This window comes from Corvus cornix, chromosome Z, assembly GCF_000738735.6.
Source record: "Corvus cornix cornix isolate S_Up_H32 chromosome Z, ASM73873v5, whole genome shotgun sequence".
Taxonomy (NCBI): Eukaryota; Metazoa; Chordata; class Aves; order Passeriformes; family Corvidae; genus Corvus; species Corvus cornix.
In genome coordinates, this window is record NC_046357.1 from 34,056,427 (window position 1) to 34,074,107 (window position 17,681).

Here is a 17,681-nt window from a genome sequence, read left to right on the forward strand (position 1 = left end):
ATTTTCCTCATAAAGGCAGAAATGATTGTCACTTTGCAGTCTAGGTTTAATCTTTCGGCACATGGAAATTCTCTGCTTTTGCTCTTGCTCTGTTTAGCTTCTGTCAACCACAGACCCTCTATAAGCAGAAGCAAAGGAAAGGGTGTGTGCAGACCTATTGCAGATCAGATGCCTCTTGTGTGTCTGGTCAGCCTTGGTTTGGGACCATATAATACACAACATGTGAAAACATTTTTGCTAGTTTGGTAGTGTTTTTGTGTGCTGGTGGAGTAGATTATCAGCTTCCTTGAAACTGGCGATGTAATAATGACCCGTATGTTAAGAAGATAAAATGTCTGCTAAGACTGGAGTGCAAATAATTCTTAGTCAGAGTCTGCCGTGTTTCCAGATTTTTCCTAATACACAGCAAAGGAAAATGAGTCCGGTGTTCCAGTATTCGCTCCTTCAACTCTGATCTAGTTTTCAGTGTTGCAGCTCCTAGGTGTGAACAGCTTCACACTACTCTGACCTGCTGCAGAAAGTGGCCCAGGAGCAGGGTGGGAGGAAGGCCAGTACTCCAAGGATGCAGCCTTAAGTCATAGCTTCAGGTTGTGCTTAATTGAGTAACTGCAATTGCCCGTTGCTTGTCCTTTTGCCCCCTTCCCTGAACTCCTGTGCTGCTGCTTCTCTTGACTGAGATCTTTACGATGATGGGACTGTAGAGTGTCCTGGTTAAAAATTTATTCTTTGTCTTATTCACAAGATAGCTTTCCTCTGAAACAGCTGTCTGATTTTTTTAATTTTATTTTTGTTTTTAGTTTTTATCTCTGCTGTACCACGTGGCATGTTACAGCCCAAACAAGCTGTGCCTGTTCTGTTCTTGTATTGTTCTCTTTAGTGCTTAATGCAAATCCTGCTCATCAGTGGTGGTTGTTTCTGTTTCAGGTACAAAAAAGCGAGTCATTGTTCCACTAGCTTCCTCAAGTCCTGGTTGATGGGCAGCATTATCCACTGTGTAGATCAAGAGCCTGAATGCTGTGTAAACCCTGGCCTGACTATAGTATTGTCTGCAGAATGGACTAGTAACTTGACTTTCAGGCCTGTAGACTTGCTTTATCCTCCCTCTGCTGGTGATCAGCCTTCTGCAGTCTCATGGATATAATTGTCACAGACAGCCTTCTGAAAGTGACATGTCATCTTTTCTGATCCAATAGAGTTTAATCTTTTGGACTACAGACATTGACATATAATTGACATTATTGAAATGGGGTTTGACAATATTTTATATTCTCTAAGCATTTTTATTTGCTATTTTCTGTTTAAATTTGGCAAACTAGCAGCAGAAACAGCTCCATGTTCTTCCATGGTACTCTGCAGCTATGAAGACCTCTTCCTTTGAGAAACAGTATTTGTGTTTTGGTTAAGTCTTCCAGTGTGCTGCAGTAACACACTGAAGTGTTTGCTTTATCTGTTTGCATAGATTGCTTTAATATCTTGTAATCTTATTTGTCTCAGTTTCAAGCTGGCAGGGCAAGGATTGGAGGACTACAGACTTCCTATTGGATGAGCATTTCACCTGAAAAATATTCAGCTTTAGGTTGTTTAGTACTTTCTCAGTGAGGCAATCCAAATGACAGCATATTTATTCCTTGAAATTGTGCGTCTTTGCTGTTGATATCCCAAGAACAGGCTATGTGCTTTGCTGTCTGAGAGAGTGCTTCTTGTTGCTTGTTGGTCTGAAAATTTGTCAGTCATCCTGGAGTCAAAATTATGAAACAGGACCCTGCACAGCAATGGGAGAGAGAAGTCCAGCTGGCCTCTTCTGGCAGCATGGAAGAGAGTAGAGGGGCTGGCATGGGGTCTTTGCTTGCACCTGCGTCTCTCACTTACCAGCAGCTCATGGAGATGGGTTTATTCAGGGCACAGGGTTTAGTTGCTAGAAGACCAGATAGAGTGCTGCTGAGAGAATAGGCACTTTTTTCAAACCTCTCTGCATTCATATACATGAGGTTGTTTTTGCTGATGGGTGTTTTCTAAGTTTGCATGTAAGTACTGAAGGTGTGGTTGTACTACTCTGTGGCAGGCTTGGGTCGTTGGGTGCAGTTGGAAGAGTCCTGTGGTGGCAAAGGAGTGGCTGCTACAGTGAGGTAGCTCTGGTAGGTGTCGAGATAGGTGTGAAGGAAGGAGTGTGGTGAATGGCTGGGAGAGCCTCATGGAGGTGGATGGCAGGTGATGGGAGGTGCTCACAGGCTATGCTGCCAGCTCCTCAGACTGTTAAAGGGACTGATAAATAATGTTTAATAAACTTTGTTTTCCCCCTGAAACCTTATGAAGTGGCTTAGGAGAGAATTGCTTGCTAAGTGACATAAGCATTGAGATGTGTAAGCTGAAAGTGGTGCAAACTTTCACTGAATTATCCAAACTGTACCGTTTACAAGCCACATGAAAATCCTCAGTAGGCAGGCTTCTCACCCTCTTTCTGTTGGAGCTGCTGAAGTCTTCAAGTCTTTCTGATTAGTAAAATTTTGCTTTTTTCAACTGTTGTTCAAGTGCCCTAGCAAGAAGAGGCTTTCATTGAGTCCATTGTGACACTTCAGTAGGTTTCCTGGCAGCCTTTGTGTGCCACAGGAGCTGGTGGAGTGCTCTGCTGAGTAGCTGCTTTCCCAGGCGTGGTCACTTTCTGTTTTTGCAGTTACCGCGTCCTTTGGAGGTGAAACAGTTGATCCCAGGCTTTTGCACTCTTTGTCAGACACGGAACTGGCAACTGCACTGTCATGTATCAGAGAAGCTTAAACATAATGCATGTCTCTGATAGCTGGGAATGTACCAGAGCACTGGAGAGAGATAAATGCCAATGACAAGTTCTGGGCCTTGGGTGAAAAAAGACCCATCACCCAAGGAGTGGTGTGAGCAATTGCTAGTCAGCAGCTCATCTTGGTCAGGAGCTGACCACATTGTTTTCAGAACATGTTTTCTCAGGAAGTGTCCTATGAAGCCTCTCTTGTTAGATGGGAAGGACTCCTGTAGGAAATATTGCAAAAAATCCTGTAGTAGGTAGAATGAAGCAACCAGTTTTCATACTCTTGAGAAACAGCAGGAGATGCATCTTTTGTTCCCTGTGCATCTCAAGTAATTTGGAGAACTTAGGTGAATGTCTGCAAAAAGAAATTTTTGTATCACTGCTGAAACATATATGAAATAAACATAACTCTTTAATTTTTCATAAGTGTGTAATTTTCTTGCAGAAGGTTCATTTTGAGCAGTACTTTCAAGTGTTAACATTTTAAGTTCTTTGTTTCATTCTAACACAAAAGTAAGCAAGGGCTTTTTTGCTACTGAGGGGTGATGCCATTTAACATCATCTAAGGTGACACAGTGTTTGCTAGCAGTCTTGAGGGAGGGGTCAGCTGTTGTGAAATTGCATAACCATTTTCTGTCACTCAAATGTTGGATATGCCACCAGCCTTTCAAAGCATGTTAGGATTCTAAAAACTTTAACTTATTCAGATACTTCTAAAGTGCCGTAGCTCAAAAGAGCTAATGGTAAAGTTCATAATGTCCATTGTATTAGAAAGATAGAGAAGCTGTTTGAGCACGGATACTCCAGTACCTTTAATTTTTCTGCAGAGTGACTATTAGTTTTAGGGTTTCTCAGAGGGAAATCAGATGAGTTTTGTGATCAATAAAGGAGCAGCTTGTGTTGTGTCTCGAGGTGTGCAGTTGGCTTACCTTGCTGGTGAGCAGCTTAGACCACTGCCTGTGAACAGTAGCGCAGTTTCTCATGTGTCATTGAACAACAAATCTGTTGTTAAAAAGACAGTGTTTTACCAAGCAGAAATATGTCTGCAGCCTTTAAGAATAAGGAAGCTTAAATGAAGCTCGCTAGCAAACAGTCCAACGGGAGACAGGATTCTTAGCAACAAAAATAATGAAATCTGTCATTCTGTCTTAAATTGTAGAGGAGCAGTAGGAAAGCAGCTAATATATGGATGTTAATCTGGAGTGCTGATTTCAGTTTGTAGTATGTATATTTGTGGTTACCTTGAATGACTTCTAATAGATCTGCAAAGGCTACTTAAGAATAGCAAGCTGATTGTTAGTAGATTTAAATTCTAACTGCAAGTCTGCACATTGTATAGGAAACTTGAAGGTCAGTGGTTTTCAATTTCTGAAAAAAAAAATTTCTGGATTAAAAGAAGTGTAGATAATAGTTATCTGGAAAGAAAACTCTGTATCAGAAGCAACTCCACAAATAAATAACATTATCTAGCTGGGCTCACATTTTAATAATGGGACATTGTTTTGTTTTGTTACAAACTCTTGCAGTAGTTTAAAGCTAATATTCCAATTAGAGAAAATTGGGGGAAGTGTCAAGGAAGAGTGAGAAGGAAACCAATGCTTAGTAAGAGTCATTGATTTGTTTACTGTAATAAATCTGCCCTTATTAAAAAAAAAAAAACAAACAAAAAAACCCAAAAAAACCCAAAAAACCAAAACCAACAGACCCAAAACAAAACACCAGACTTTTAGCAAATGAGCTGCATAACAATTGAAATTTAAATTTAGAAAATTAATACATCCACAAAGAACTTTCCACTTAAAAGTTTAATTGATTTGAATTAATGTAGAAGGATGATTTTTCGTTTTGTTTTGTAGACAGGGCCCATTTATTTTATAGGCTGTATGGGGGCTTTTGTTTGTTTCTTGCTCTATTAAGTGCACTTTAGAAGAGAAGGATATTTTGCAGTGTAGAATGACACTTGGAATATAGACAATGAAGGTTATCTTCTTGACTCCTGTCTCTACGTGTTCTGTGTTGTGCAGCAAGGAAAGAGGATATAGCAGTCTCAAGGATGTTCTTCTTTGCATATTTTCTGGTAATGTGACGACCTCAGAAGGATATAAAGGGATACAGGGAAGCAGCTAATGGCTTGAACACCTATGCAGAATCTGGTTCACGAGTCACATTAATTTCCACTGAATTCTCTAACATAATCTCTCTTGTCTGGGATTAATTTTTGCGTTTGGCTGAGCTTAACCTAATTTTTCCACTCTGGCATTTGAAATGTGAAAGCTGTAAGTGTTTTGGGGTGGGAATCTGTGGTTTGAGATAAGACATGAATGGTGGTTGCTGTGGCATTTGGAGGTCAGCTTTGCCAAGGAAAGATTTGTTTCTCTGTTGAGCACTAAACCTTGGAGGAAACACATAAATCTCATCTTGCCTCTAATGCCTTCATGTAATTTTCCAGTTCTGCTTTTCTGTAATACTAAAACCCCTCAAATTCAGCTTTCAAAGGCTAGAAACTTGCAGTAATTATGTGCTTTGTCAACAAAGTTTGAGGCAGAGCCTCTGTGGTGTATGTATCTCCTATTTCTCCTGTTAAAATATCTGTAATGATAGTGCAAACAAGGTTTTGAAAGTTAATCGTCGAGTGTAATAATTACTCTCTCTGCAGCATTTCATTTGGCATAAGAAAAAGCTCTTTTTCGGCTTTGTAGGAGTTAAAATCCCAGTAATGCTCATGAGAATGTTCTGCGAGCAAAGCTTCTATTAATCCTGTCCCTGACATGCTCACACATAATTTCATGTGAAACCTGAAGCACTTGTACTGAGAGATCTGCACCTGTGTTTTTGGACGTACGGAAAGCAGTAATATGGGCAAAACCTGATACCCAGTTACTAGGTAAAGGTCAGAATGACCTTTGCACTGTTAATATCAACACAAGGGTTGTATTGAGGCAGGAACAGTTAAGATCGATGCTCTATAATCCCGTAGAATAGATGTAACAGCACATGATGAATCACTGCATCTGTGGAAGATACCCCAGAGTCAGAGGGTTTTGGTTTTGGTTGGGTTTTTTTTTCTTTTTTCCAAACTCTAGAGTCAGTCATTGCTGAGTTGTTGCTAACTGAATTCTGCTTATGTTTAACAAATTCTTTTCTGTGCAAACATTTTTGTATTTGCTGGTATCTATAATTTCTTTGTATATCTTACAGAAGAGTGCAGATTCCCTGGCTGTACATAGTTCAAAAAACAGCAAAGGTTGTTAGTGAGCAACAGTAAAATAATCTAAGGATGATTTGTAAAAGCCCATGTCTGTACTGTCTGTGGAAAGCACTAGCAGCTTATTTCAGAAGTATGGTTCTGTTACTTTTCAGCATAAAAAATGCAAGGGTTGATGTAAAGGTTTTAACACAGTAAAAAAGGATAATTCGGTTCTGACCTAACAGAACCTTAAGCACAGCGAAATCCCAAACCTTTTAAAATGCTTGCTGCTGAAGCTGCCTGCATTAAGTGTATCTGTTAAGGTGAAATGATGATTCCTTAAATTTCAGGGCTATTTTACTGCATTTCTGTCATGCTTGGCAAGAAAATATGAGTTGTATTTTGCTGTTGGAGATAATCTCTTGTCAAGATCTCAGCTATTTAAAATGACCTTTGCAGTGTGTGGTGAATTCTGAATTTTGACCCTAAACTTTGTATGTCCGTTTTTGAGTGAGGTTGGCTGGGACATGCGGTTTTACCATGATATGTGATCTTTGCCAGTCCTTCAGAGACAGTGGAGTTTCTTAAATATGCAAGGAAATTTAAGGGTTAACGTGCTTGTGGCCAGGGTTTAGCTGATGAGAAGGAATTGTAGTCGCTTATCACTGGCAGAATAAAGTAAATTGTTTTTCTAATGGTATTGCAGCAGAAGAGCAGTATTTATTCTTTGGGGAAGTGGTATTACCCTTGGGTGGACTTCTGTCTTTTCAACATCTTTTTTTGGCAAGCAATCCTGCAGAAAGGTCCATACCTGGTGGCTGCTGTGCAGCATTAGAGGGGAGAGCTGCATTACATGTGTCACAGGCCTAATAATATACAGCCCTCAGTCCTTCAGCGTTTTCTTTTATGGGCCAGGATGGCTTATCTCTTCCTCACTTTTTCTTATATTGGCCCTGAGATGAGGCAAGGAGGACTTGGAGTGAGTCTTAACACTTATTTGCCATTCCCATTTTCTTTTTTCCCCTGCCCAAGGAAGGCCCAGACTTAATGTCTCCTGTGGTGTTCCACTTACATTTCAACTGCCACAGGCTAGCATGGCTGCTGAAAGGGGCACTGTGGGTGGATTTAAACTCCCTTGATCCAGCACCTCCCCAGACTACATTTTTAGCCTTTGGAAGTTGATCAGTTGACCTCTGGAATAGGTCTGGGCTGGGAATTAGGGATGGATGGAGACCAGAGGACAGGAGTGGCCAGAGGCAGGACAGTGTAAGTAAGCAGGCTGAACATCTTGAAACTGTAAGGAAGAAAAGCAGTTATCTTGCTTGTATTTCCCAGCCCTGTTTGGGGAACCAGGAAATGATTGTTTTAAGCCATTTACCCTGGTACACTGCTAAATTTATGATGAGTGTCTTAAAACTCAGATGTTCATGTAATTTATCAGCTGGTGTCTAGGACCTATAGAGCCTAAATGTGCTGTATTAACAAGAGTGAGTTACCTCATACTGCAAGTGGTATACTGCAGGAGGAAGAGGAAAAAAATAGTTACCTGGTGGTAGAGCAGGCATGAGAGCTGAGAATGTCAAACTCTACTTGTGTCAGTGCAATGAAAACTTGAAAACTGCGTTGCTTCTTTGTGCTGTTGATGTGGTATCTGAAAATAGAATTTTACATTTGTTGTCTGAAAGTCAGGTATCAAAGAATGGGTATGGAAGGTAGAAAAAAAGATGTTTCTGTTATTTTTATTAATGGAAGGGTAAGCAGACCTGAGGGAAATTACCACTTTTAGTATGTTTTGTTGTTGTGGTTAATTCTTTATTCTGTATCAGGTTTTCAGTGGAAATAAGTTCAGAAGCCAAGACTGGGTTTGCTTTGAGAAGATTCCCTGTATGACTTTATCCCACGACTGGGTGACAGGAAAAAAGGAATTCATGTTCTGTGTAAGTCTTAACACCCCTGTCTCTGTCGTATGGAAACACGAGTGGTGAAACTTGTTCTGAGAAAACAGCTTACAAAACAAACAGCACATGCATAGAGGCACTGGCTTCAGCTTGGAGCTTTGGAAAGAGAATTGACAGCATTTGATGGTGACTCTTCAGCTAACTGCCATAGAAATACAATTACTTGAGGAAAAAGTGTTTTGAAAGAGGGCTTTACTGCACCACCTTAAATGTGTGCAATGGCAGATGGAGGAAGAATTGCAGATTTTATTGTTCAGGCAGCATGATTCATGTCAAATGCAAAGCTGGTTGTGTGTGTTGGGCAGTAGAAGCAGCTCTGTGGAGTGACAGGTGAAGCACTGGGAGGGTTGATGCTTCCATGCCCTCTCTGCATCCAAAACTGACCTGTTTGGCATTTGGTTGTTGTAGTTCTTCATCCCAAATGTAACTGGGAGTGTGGTACAGGAGGATTCAAGAATGTATTAATTTCCTGTGGTCCATTCTGGTTGTCTTACTATTGAATGGGCGTGTTTTTATCATGCTATGAAGTATCATTCTAACCAGTTCGATTGACATTCTCATTGCATTATGATTTGTGCAATTGAACATGAGGGGTAGATAATTTCAAAGTGGCAAGTGTGATAAGGCAGGCGTGATGCAGGGTAGTAAGATAGAGATGCTCAGAAGTAGAACAAATTTTACCTGTTCATAAATCAGAGATGTCCTTACAGAACTTGTAGTGCTTGAGGAAATCCCTTTCTATAGCTTTTTAGGGTTTTCTTGGACATAAAGAGTTTTGTTTTGGTTTTACAAAAAAATGGGTGAATTCCATCTGTGAATTTTAATTGGGATTTTTTTTAACAGTAAATACTGCTGCAAGGTTCAATTTCTGACTTTTACATAGCCAAACACAGTTAAGTTTTGTTTTCGTTACTTCTCCACTGTTTTGAATAACTTGGTACAAATTCCCTACTTCAGCAACCTTGTGCAGCTCCCTCAGGGAAGTTGTGCTATGTCTTACACAACCAGGGAGCTGATTCTCTGGCTCCTCGAACTGAAGTTGCATGGTTTTTTTCAGCACAGAAGCTTTTTCTCAGACGGACAGGTAACCTCTTCCAAGGCTTCTCTTTAAGGTGTAAAACGTTTTGCTGGGCAGTTGAAGAAGTACTGGCTTGTAGTTTTATGTGCTGAGATGAAAATTACTCCTCTTTTTCCTTCTGTTCCACTTAATGCCAAATAACTTTAGGAAAAAAAGAAAAAGGAAGGCAGTGTTTTGAATGTGCTTTTAAAGTTAGTTTAAAGCTGGTTTTGCATTGTGTTGTCTCATTGTTTGTGTCCCTGAGCAGTGCATGGTATTGACAGTGTGTAGGGATATATACAGCTTACCAAGTTGAGTGTTCTCAGTGGGCAAACTTGCCAAAGATGTTTTGGTACTGAAAATTGCTCCTGTGGGCAAAAGGTTGTTGTCGTATTTGCCTCCTCTGAGAGTCAAGAAACTTCAGAGTCTGGGACCTGTCAGTAACTGGCATGTTTTGTTAAAAACTGGCTTGAAAGCCTGAAAAACTAGACTCTGATACTGAATAACTGGGTTTTTCTGCACTATCAGGATGGTAAAATACTCAGTTCTAAAGAACACTAAAGATTCTTCATGTCTTTTCCTTGCCTGTGTGGGGTTTTTTTTGGTGTTGGTGGTTTTTTTTGGTATTGTTTTCGTTTTTTTTGTCAAGGGGCGTTGTGTTTCTCAAGGCAAGAGAAAAAAATACCAAGGCAGCACTGAAAAATACTAAATATGAAATACTGTGAAATCTAGGTGTTTTGTAATCTATGTTTAGATAACTCTCTTAAATATATTCAACTATCACCTGTAAGCACTGCTAATGCAGTTTATGTAAAGAATCCGGAAAAGTAAAAACAGGAAATGCTGTAGTATTGTATAGTTGAAAAGCAACAAATGGCGTTCTCTGAAAGGGACAAAATATTTGATCTGAGCTCTTAAGAAAACAGGTGGTATAGTACAGCATATTGACCTTAGTTTTAGCTTTCCTGGGTTGGTGTGTTGTCAGAATGAATACAGAAGTAGGTAACTTCTCTTACTAATATTAGGAAGTGTTTCCCCATAATTGGCAGCTGATAGTCTTTTGGGTAAGACACATGGTTTTGTGGGGTTTTTAGGGCTTTTTAACTCTTGATTTTCTTTTAGAGAGCTTAAAGAACATCTGATAAAGAACATCAGCGAAAAATACAGGCAGAATTTAGACTTCCGTTTCCAGTTACTTTTCGTTGAATACCAAGAGTAAGATTTGAAGGCTTACCTGCTGTTAATTCTTGTGCAGGTTTTTTAACCGGCAAATAATTTCCAGGATTGCTCCTTTTCTGATAGAAGGAGAAGACGCCAATTACATGGGATTTTATGACGAGAGGCTTAGTAGTTGTCTCCTTTATTTTGACCTTGCTGAAGTAAAAAAAATTGGTGAATATGGAGGTGGTCACAGTGATCTCTGCTCTTCAAAGACTATGTTTTTATTGACCAGAATATTCTGAATTGTTTCCTTCCCTAAGCAAAGGTTATATGAATACATAAAAATTTTACATGTTCCTGCAGTGGTGGTTTAAAAAGATTAATCTGAAGCAAAAGTGCTTGTACTTGTTACTTTCTTTATGCATTTGTGCATCCTCGTTTCTTCTCTCCTGCACTGTGGCTCTTGCTCTCACACAGTTTTTTCTCTACCTTTACTGGAATTTGATTCAGAACCAAATCCTTTCCTGAAGAAGGGTTGGGATGCATAGATACTATCATGAAAGCTCCTGTTCAGTTTTATGGAAGTTAAGGTGTAAATTGGTTTGTGGAGCGCTTCATAACTTATCGGATGATTTACAGTTTGCCTGCTCTGGTTTGTTTTCAACAGAATGAAAGCTGGATGGGATTTTTTTTTACACCAAGGAAGTTGCTTAACTACAGATTCTCTTAATATCCTTAAAAATGGAGAAACTCTCATCATGGCAGTAGCTGGCCCAATCTTGATATTTGTATTTTGCCATTGGATACAGAAGGCATTTGTATCTCTGTGTCACCAGTTTAGTCTCTGTTTTTCTTGGCTTTTTTGAAGATGCTTGTGAGATCTGAGGAGGGCCAAGGTGACAGGAATTAAAACTGAGGACCCCAGCACAGTTTGGGCTAGATTGAGATGTCTTTTTGAGACCTAACAGAGCTTTTTTACTTTGTTGTTTCAGAACAAGGTTTAGGATGGGCCTCTGCTTCAGGTTAAAGCTCATGTACTTATCTTTCTTATAATCTTTAGAAAAAGTAGAAGGGTGTTGATAGGCCAGTAAATGGGTCTGTGAAATAAAGATGTTTTTATGAAAAGTAAACTTTGCAGGCAGGAAAGGGGAAAAAACATTTGAGCTTTGCTCTTTAAGTCTTGTAGCATGTTTGTTACTTGATTTTTCACCCCCCGGTGTCTTGCACAGGTGGTTAGCAGGTGTAATCAGCCCCATCCAGAGTGGGTGGGAGCAGTGGAAGTTATGGCCGTGTCAGCAACTGTTACTTTGGTATGTCAGATCAATTATTTAAATATAATTGATGGTAATATGCACTGTTCTTGAAGTTTGTAGTCTAGCCTACCTTTTCATGTCATTTGAAACTCTAAACCACACACAGCATTCACAGGAAAGTTCTAAGTGAGAGACACTGTCTATGGGCAGCTGTCTGTGCAGCCTTAGTTATTCATAGCTGTATGTTGGCTTTATTGTGGCTTCCATGTAAGCTTTTAAAATAGTTTTTCTAAGAAAGCTGGTATGTGTAGATTGTGGCTGACTTGAGATATAGGTAGCAAATACAGCTCTAGTTGTGATCATCAAGGTATATTTATCTGGAAATCGTATTTCACAAAGGTTAGTGTATAATGCTGTAACACTAGAAATGTTCTCAAACGTAAAATTTGCCTCTATGGGCTCCCTAAGAGACCTCTGAGTAAAGAAAATTTGTTTATAAACTAGTTTTCTTAAATTTCCTTTCTTCTTTTCGGTTAGAATCACTAGGACATGGTTACAGCAGGCATGTGCTTGAACAGAAAATGAAAGAAATGCTACTGATCTGGATGGTAATTGATGTGCAGAAAGAAAAGTAGTACATGTTAGTTGTTCTTTGGATTTTTTTTTTTTTAATGCAAGTAGGATGTGACAGCCTGAAGTACCTTGTAATGCATTAATGTGCTTTGGAATTTGACAGATGAGAAGGTCTTCAAATAAATAAAGTGTATGCAAACACATATATGAAGGATTGTGGATCTTTGATGAAAATTTTCGTTAAGGTGACTATCCTTTCATTCTACATAATGTATTCCAGGCTGTCTTTCAGTTATAATCCAGTAGGTGTTTTCTTTAATCTTTGAAGACTTAGTCACAGTTGTCAAAATAATGAGCTATTCGAGGTGTAATTCTTCTCCTCAAGCTTTAAGTAATTGTTGCCAGAAGAAACAGTTTTGGGGTTTTTTTTCCTGGTAAGTTTAGACTTAAGTACTCTTAAAACCTGACAGGGTCTAAGGTTTGTTAAGGAGCTCCTGCGGTGCCTGCTGTAAAGGATCACCTGTGAGGTTTGGGTCAAACAAGAGGACCTGAAGGATGTCTGCCAACCTGCAGTGCTTACATGGATGTTTAATTTCATACTCAAGTTGGGTTAAAGGGCTTAATTATGTCATAGCTTCTGGCAAGCAGGGAGTAGTTACTCATGTGTGCAGCATGGCTACAAATGGTGTCCTCACAAGCAGCCAATGGCAGTATGACCAAAGGAGAGAAATGAGGCCCTACTTACAAACCACCCTTCTTCACCTTAGCCCAGCCACCCTCTCACATCCAGCCCCATGTCTGTGGGCTTCTCTGCAAGAAACACTGGTGGTTAGTGACCGCTTCCCAAGGACCACACTGAGGAGGGATGGACTACTCTTGGGAGCAGAGTTCTTGAGCTGAGGTGCCACAGCTTGGAAGTCCAGCAGTTGATCTGCATCATTCCCTCTCTGTGGAGATCCAGAGGCTGGCTGAGAGCTCGCCTGACCTCCAGCCATCTGCCTACCTGTCTTTCAGTCCCCAGTGACCTCAGATCACAGTTCAGAAACCTGGAGCTATTTGTGGAGACTTGAAAACCTCCATGTAAGGCTGTTTAAAGTAAGCCAGGAAAGTATATAGGTTAGCTAATTTGCTGCTAGACTTCTCAGAGGAGTTTCACACCTACTGTAGCAATTCATTTAGATGCAAGTGCTTTGTTACAGTGAAAAGTGCTTGTACAAGCTATAGGCTGCTGGAAGCTCTTTCTCAAGAGAGGCAAAAGAGAATTTTCTTTTTCCCTTGAGGTACCTGCAGCTAAAGTAGATGATTATAGTTTGCTGTGTGAGCAGTAAACTATAAGGAGGCATACTGGGATCTGAAAACTCCTGTAGTCATACTGACTGGCTATGTTGATTGATGTCCTCTTGTGGCAAGCAGGAATTTTTTGTAAATTTTACGTGTTCACTTAAATATTGAGTAGCTACAGCCATAGAGATGATCTGGTGTAAATTGGTTTGTGGAGAGCTTCATAACTGATTGGATGATTTACAGTTTGCCTGCTCTGGTTTGTTTTCAACAGAATGAAAAGTGGATGGGATCTTTTTATACCAAAAATAAGTCAGTTATATTCTGCTACCGTTTGTGAAAAGTAGCCAGTTGGTAATAACACAGGTGGGTGATGGATTTTTGTGGTATATCTTGTTGAAAAAAGATTGTGGGGAGAATCAGACTGGCTTGCCCTCTTTATAGCCCAAAAGACCCAAAAGATACTGAAAATACTGTTTTGTAAGCAAAAGTGGGTTTGATGTAGCTGTTTGATGCCTTTTACCATATTGGTAGCCACAAAACATGGACTGTTGAAGATCTCTGGAAAAGACCCTGTATCAGGCTCTCCCTTTCCTTAGAGACCTGCAGTATTGAGCTGTTTCTTAAAATTTTCTCTGGCCTTTTTCTTCTCGGGCCTCTGTCTTGTGAATCATTACAATCTTCTGGATCAAGAATGAAGTCTTCAGAAGTGCAGTGAAGATTTTTTTGTCAGGTGCACCATCTTAACCACTTGCATCTTTGGGAACCTCCTTACTGTTGACTTCAGTAAAATCTACTTCAGACCCACAATGACTTGCATTTAAAAAACACTGTCCCTTCACATGGCTCAGACCATTCTAAAAGTGCTTGGATGAACACTAGGAAATACGTATGCTGAATATAGTCTGATGTAACAGTCTTATGGGTCTGCATATTAGAAGCATGTTACCTGGAATAGTCTTGGGATAAATGCGTTGTTGCGCCCAGTTGTGATGGCTTCAGAGTGGCCCATTCTTCTCCTGTGATTACAGCAAAATAAATACGAGCATGCCAGGTTTCATTGTCCATGTCCAGATCCTCTTTCCTAAGCTTGTGCATCATACAGTTCTTTAATAATGCAGGAGAGTGTTGGAACTGCTCTGTATGAATTTAGTAACGGTAGTTGTGTGTGGGGCTGGCTGGTGTCTAACCTTTCTTTAGTACATCCTGTACCAGCATGTGAGGGGTCCCAGACTCTTCCAGTATCAGTAATTGCTACTGTAATGCAAGTGCTGAATAATTTTGTACTGAGTATGTATCAGCCAGCTTGGGATAGGAGAAACAAATTGAATTTTAAAAGGGCTGATATGTCTGCTTTTTATCAGGTCTGCTTAATATCTTTTGTGTTAAGTGCAACGTCAGGATCTTGGCTCATTGGATGCAAATGTAGCAGTTCTGGTTTTTGTCTGGAATGCTCTGCCCTGGTAATCTGGAAAAGCCAAACTTTTGAGGGAGGATATATTATAATTCCCATATCAGAACCTGCCATTCAGGATTATGTGGTACTGATGTCAAAACCTGTTTCTTACCCCTTTTCAGAAAGGACGTGTCTCTGACAGCTTCCCAGCTGTGGGGTGTTCAGGAGGCTCCGAAGGGTGGCAGGTACGTATGTTGAAACCAGAGGGGCATCCCCACAGCAAGGGGGGCTGTGGTGGATTCATGGTGACTCTGTTACAGGTGTCTTTGTTAGCAAAACAAATAAACGTACTGCAAGAATACTAGGGACTTAGTGCATACTGAAAAATGTTAATAAGGATTGAATTATAAGTTTGATTTATTGCATTCTTTTGTTCCAAGACCAAAACACTCAGGAAACTTACCAGGAAAGGACTTCACTTGGGAACATACTCTGTATTTACCTGTTCTTTAGTTATCACTAAAAAGTCATGTTCAGGGTTGCACCTTCCTTGTGTTATGCAGTTTATGTGTATGAAGGGGTACTGGGCTTGCTTTTGGAGATGTCTGGCTCTGAAAGTGTTGCTGGATGCCTAGGATAGTTTTTTTTAAAGCACACAGGCCTGTTAATTTAGACATGCAGGTACTTTCACATTGCCATTAGTTGCCATAGGCATCTCTGAGTAACTTTGAATGACTCATTCAGTCCTATGAACCCAAGAAGAAATGAGAAACAAACTGAGCAATATTTTTGATTGTGACAGTATGTTTAACTGGTAGGAGAAGATGAACTTGGGGGATTTCCTTTCTTGCTTGGTTTTAACTGCAGTACTGTCACTGTCACAACCTGGGTTCAGTATCTGGGAGTACCCACTCAGGCAGAAAAGGGTCTTAGAACATGCCTAGGGCAGCTCTTGAATTCTGTATTTGGGATAGCTCAGCATCCAAGGTAGCTCTTTCCTATTGCTCTTGGAACTTGAATACTATTTCCAGTGACCTACCCACAATAATCTGAAAAACAAGGATTTTAATCTGTCTTGTAATTTTTTTTTTTTTTAATAACACTTTATCTTCATGTAATCTTTGCCTACAGAAAAGCACGTGGTAGTAAAAGAACAGGAATGTGAATCTAAAAAAATAAAGGATCTCTTGAAGTATCCCTCTGAACATAAATTCTCTTCTTTAAGCACAAGCATTAGTTTCCCAAGGACTGCTTGATGACATGTTTATCGTGCAGAAACAGAAAATACTGATTTCTGGCCTAAAACTGGGAATTTGTTTCCTCAGAATTTATATCCTCTTTTAGCACTAGTGCACATCCTCCAGCAGGCTTTCTGGTAAAGACCACACCAATTGTCTTAAGGATCTTCATCTAATCTGTAATCATCTAGCAACTACAAAGTATTTTGGTTACAGTTTGAAATGCAAATAATCCCATGCTCTACATTTATGTTAGTCATAAAAGGCTACTGGTCTGCTGGTTTGAAGTTGTATCTTACCTCAGGAGAAAATGAGTCCATGTGAGTTTTATAATTAAAGGATTGTAAATAATGTATTTACATTATTGTAAATAATGTTTTTCATGAGACTCTATAAAAATGGCACTGTGCTTGAAGTTTTTAAAAGGGTGAGAACTAAAGCAAAGGATATAACCAATCTGTCTTCACTGGCCTGAAATTCACAAACTGTGTAAATAAAACTCAGCTGTCAAAGGTAATTTGTATACTTCTCCCTGTGTAACTTTGATTACTTAAAAGACAAGTATTGCTAACTTTCCCTTTCAGTTTTGGAAACAAAATTGAAAAGAAAAAAAGGTTTTAAGCAAAATCTCACAGCTGGACTTCCCTGGTTTGTTTTTCCTGTATTGAACCTTAGAATCTGTTATAAAATAGGCATCAATAAATATTAAAGCAGGCCTGTATTCTGTTAAAGCTTAAAAAGCTTTCAAAAGAAAGTTATTTAGGAAGAACTTGGAATTTATGCCCTCTGACAGTTGAATCCTTTAACTCCCCCTTTTCTGCTGGCGGAAGCAATTCACTCATAAATTCTCCTGTCTCCACATATTGAGCTTCATATCCCTCATCATCGTGACTTACAAGTTACTCCTTGCAAGTTTTGCAAATGTATATATATATTTTTTAATTATCTAAAAATAGTAGGGTAGACTGCCTGGTAAACTTGCCATGGTTGTTTTGCTTCTGGCAGTGGGAAGGAAGGATGTATTGCAGGTAGTTCCTTACTGTGAGGTCCTCATTTTGCTGTCCCTGGACAATGAGTGGTGTGTGACAGTGATTTGATGGAGAGGTAGGGAAGTATGTGTTTTAAAGGGCCTTCCTTTAAGCCTGAAGGAAGGTGGTCTTTTGTCTGGCAGCCTTACTGCAGGGCTGGCATCACCTGTGGTAATGGAGCTGTGCATTGCTTGTATTGAGGAAGAAGAGTGAGTGATGGCATGGGTGGAAACATAACTACAGAGTAGGTGAGGGATTGCAAGGAAAGATAAACCCTGTGGAGGAGAATAAAGTGCAATACAAAAAGGGAGGAAAGTTATGGGGACACTTAGCATGGCTGGGAATCATGAAGAGAGTGACAGAATTAGGCCAGGATGGCCAGTGCTTGTTTGGCTTTCTTCAGGGAGAGGCTGGATGCTATGTGATGGTAATAATCATTTCTTGGGAATCACAACAATCCCAGCTATAACGCTGATTGTTTCTGGTGTGTTAGTAAATTCTCCTGGTTTTAACCTTCATATACAAAATAAAACTAGATCCACTTAGCAGTTTATGTAATGCTGAGCCAAACTGAGAAGTTGCACAATGCAACTAAGTGTTTCTTAGAAGAAAAAAATATTTCAAAATCAGTGTTGCAAAATTGTCCATTTCCTAGCTTTGCAATTCCAGAATTTGGCTAACTTGTGCAAGATTTGCGTGTACAGGATATACACTTGGATCCAGCTCTACCATGCTGACTGGGGAAGAGGACACTTGCCTCTGGGTTGCAT

General features: G+C 39.8%; 1 protein-coding gene across 24 annotated transcripts in view; it reads left to right on the top strand.

Annotated features, from left to right (window-relative positions):
• Nucleotides 1-17,681, top strand: part of SEMA4D (semaphorin 4D) — a 100,675-nt gene that overhangs the window by 39,804 nt on the left and 43,190 nt on the right. For 18 of the 24 annotated variants that reach the window (XR_005603828.1, XR_005603827.1, XR_005603829.1 and 15 more), the window contains one exon: nucleotides 14,828-14,890. The exons of 5 other annotated variants lie outside the window; for them this stretch is intronic. The gene's annotated coding sequence lies outside the window, so the exon portion shown is untranslated. Of the gene's footprint in view, nucleotides 1-13,593; nucleotides 13,616-14,827; nucleotides 14,891-17,681 lie in introns of those variants that run through there. One more of the 24 variants, XM_019286160.3, reaches the window with a different exon arrangement.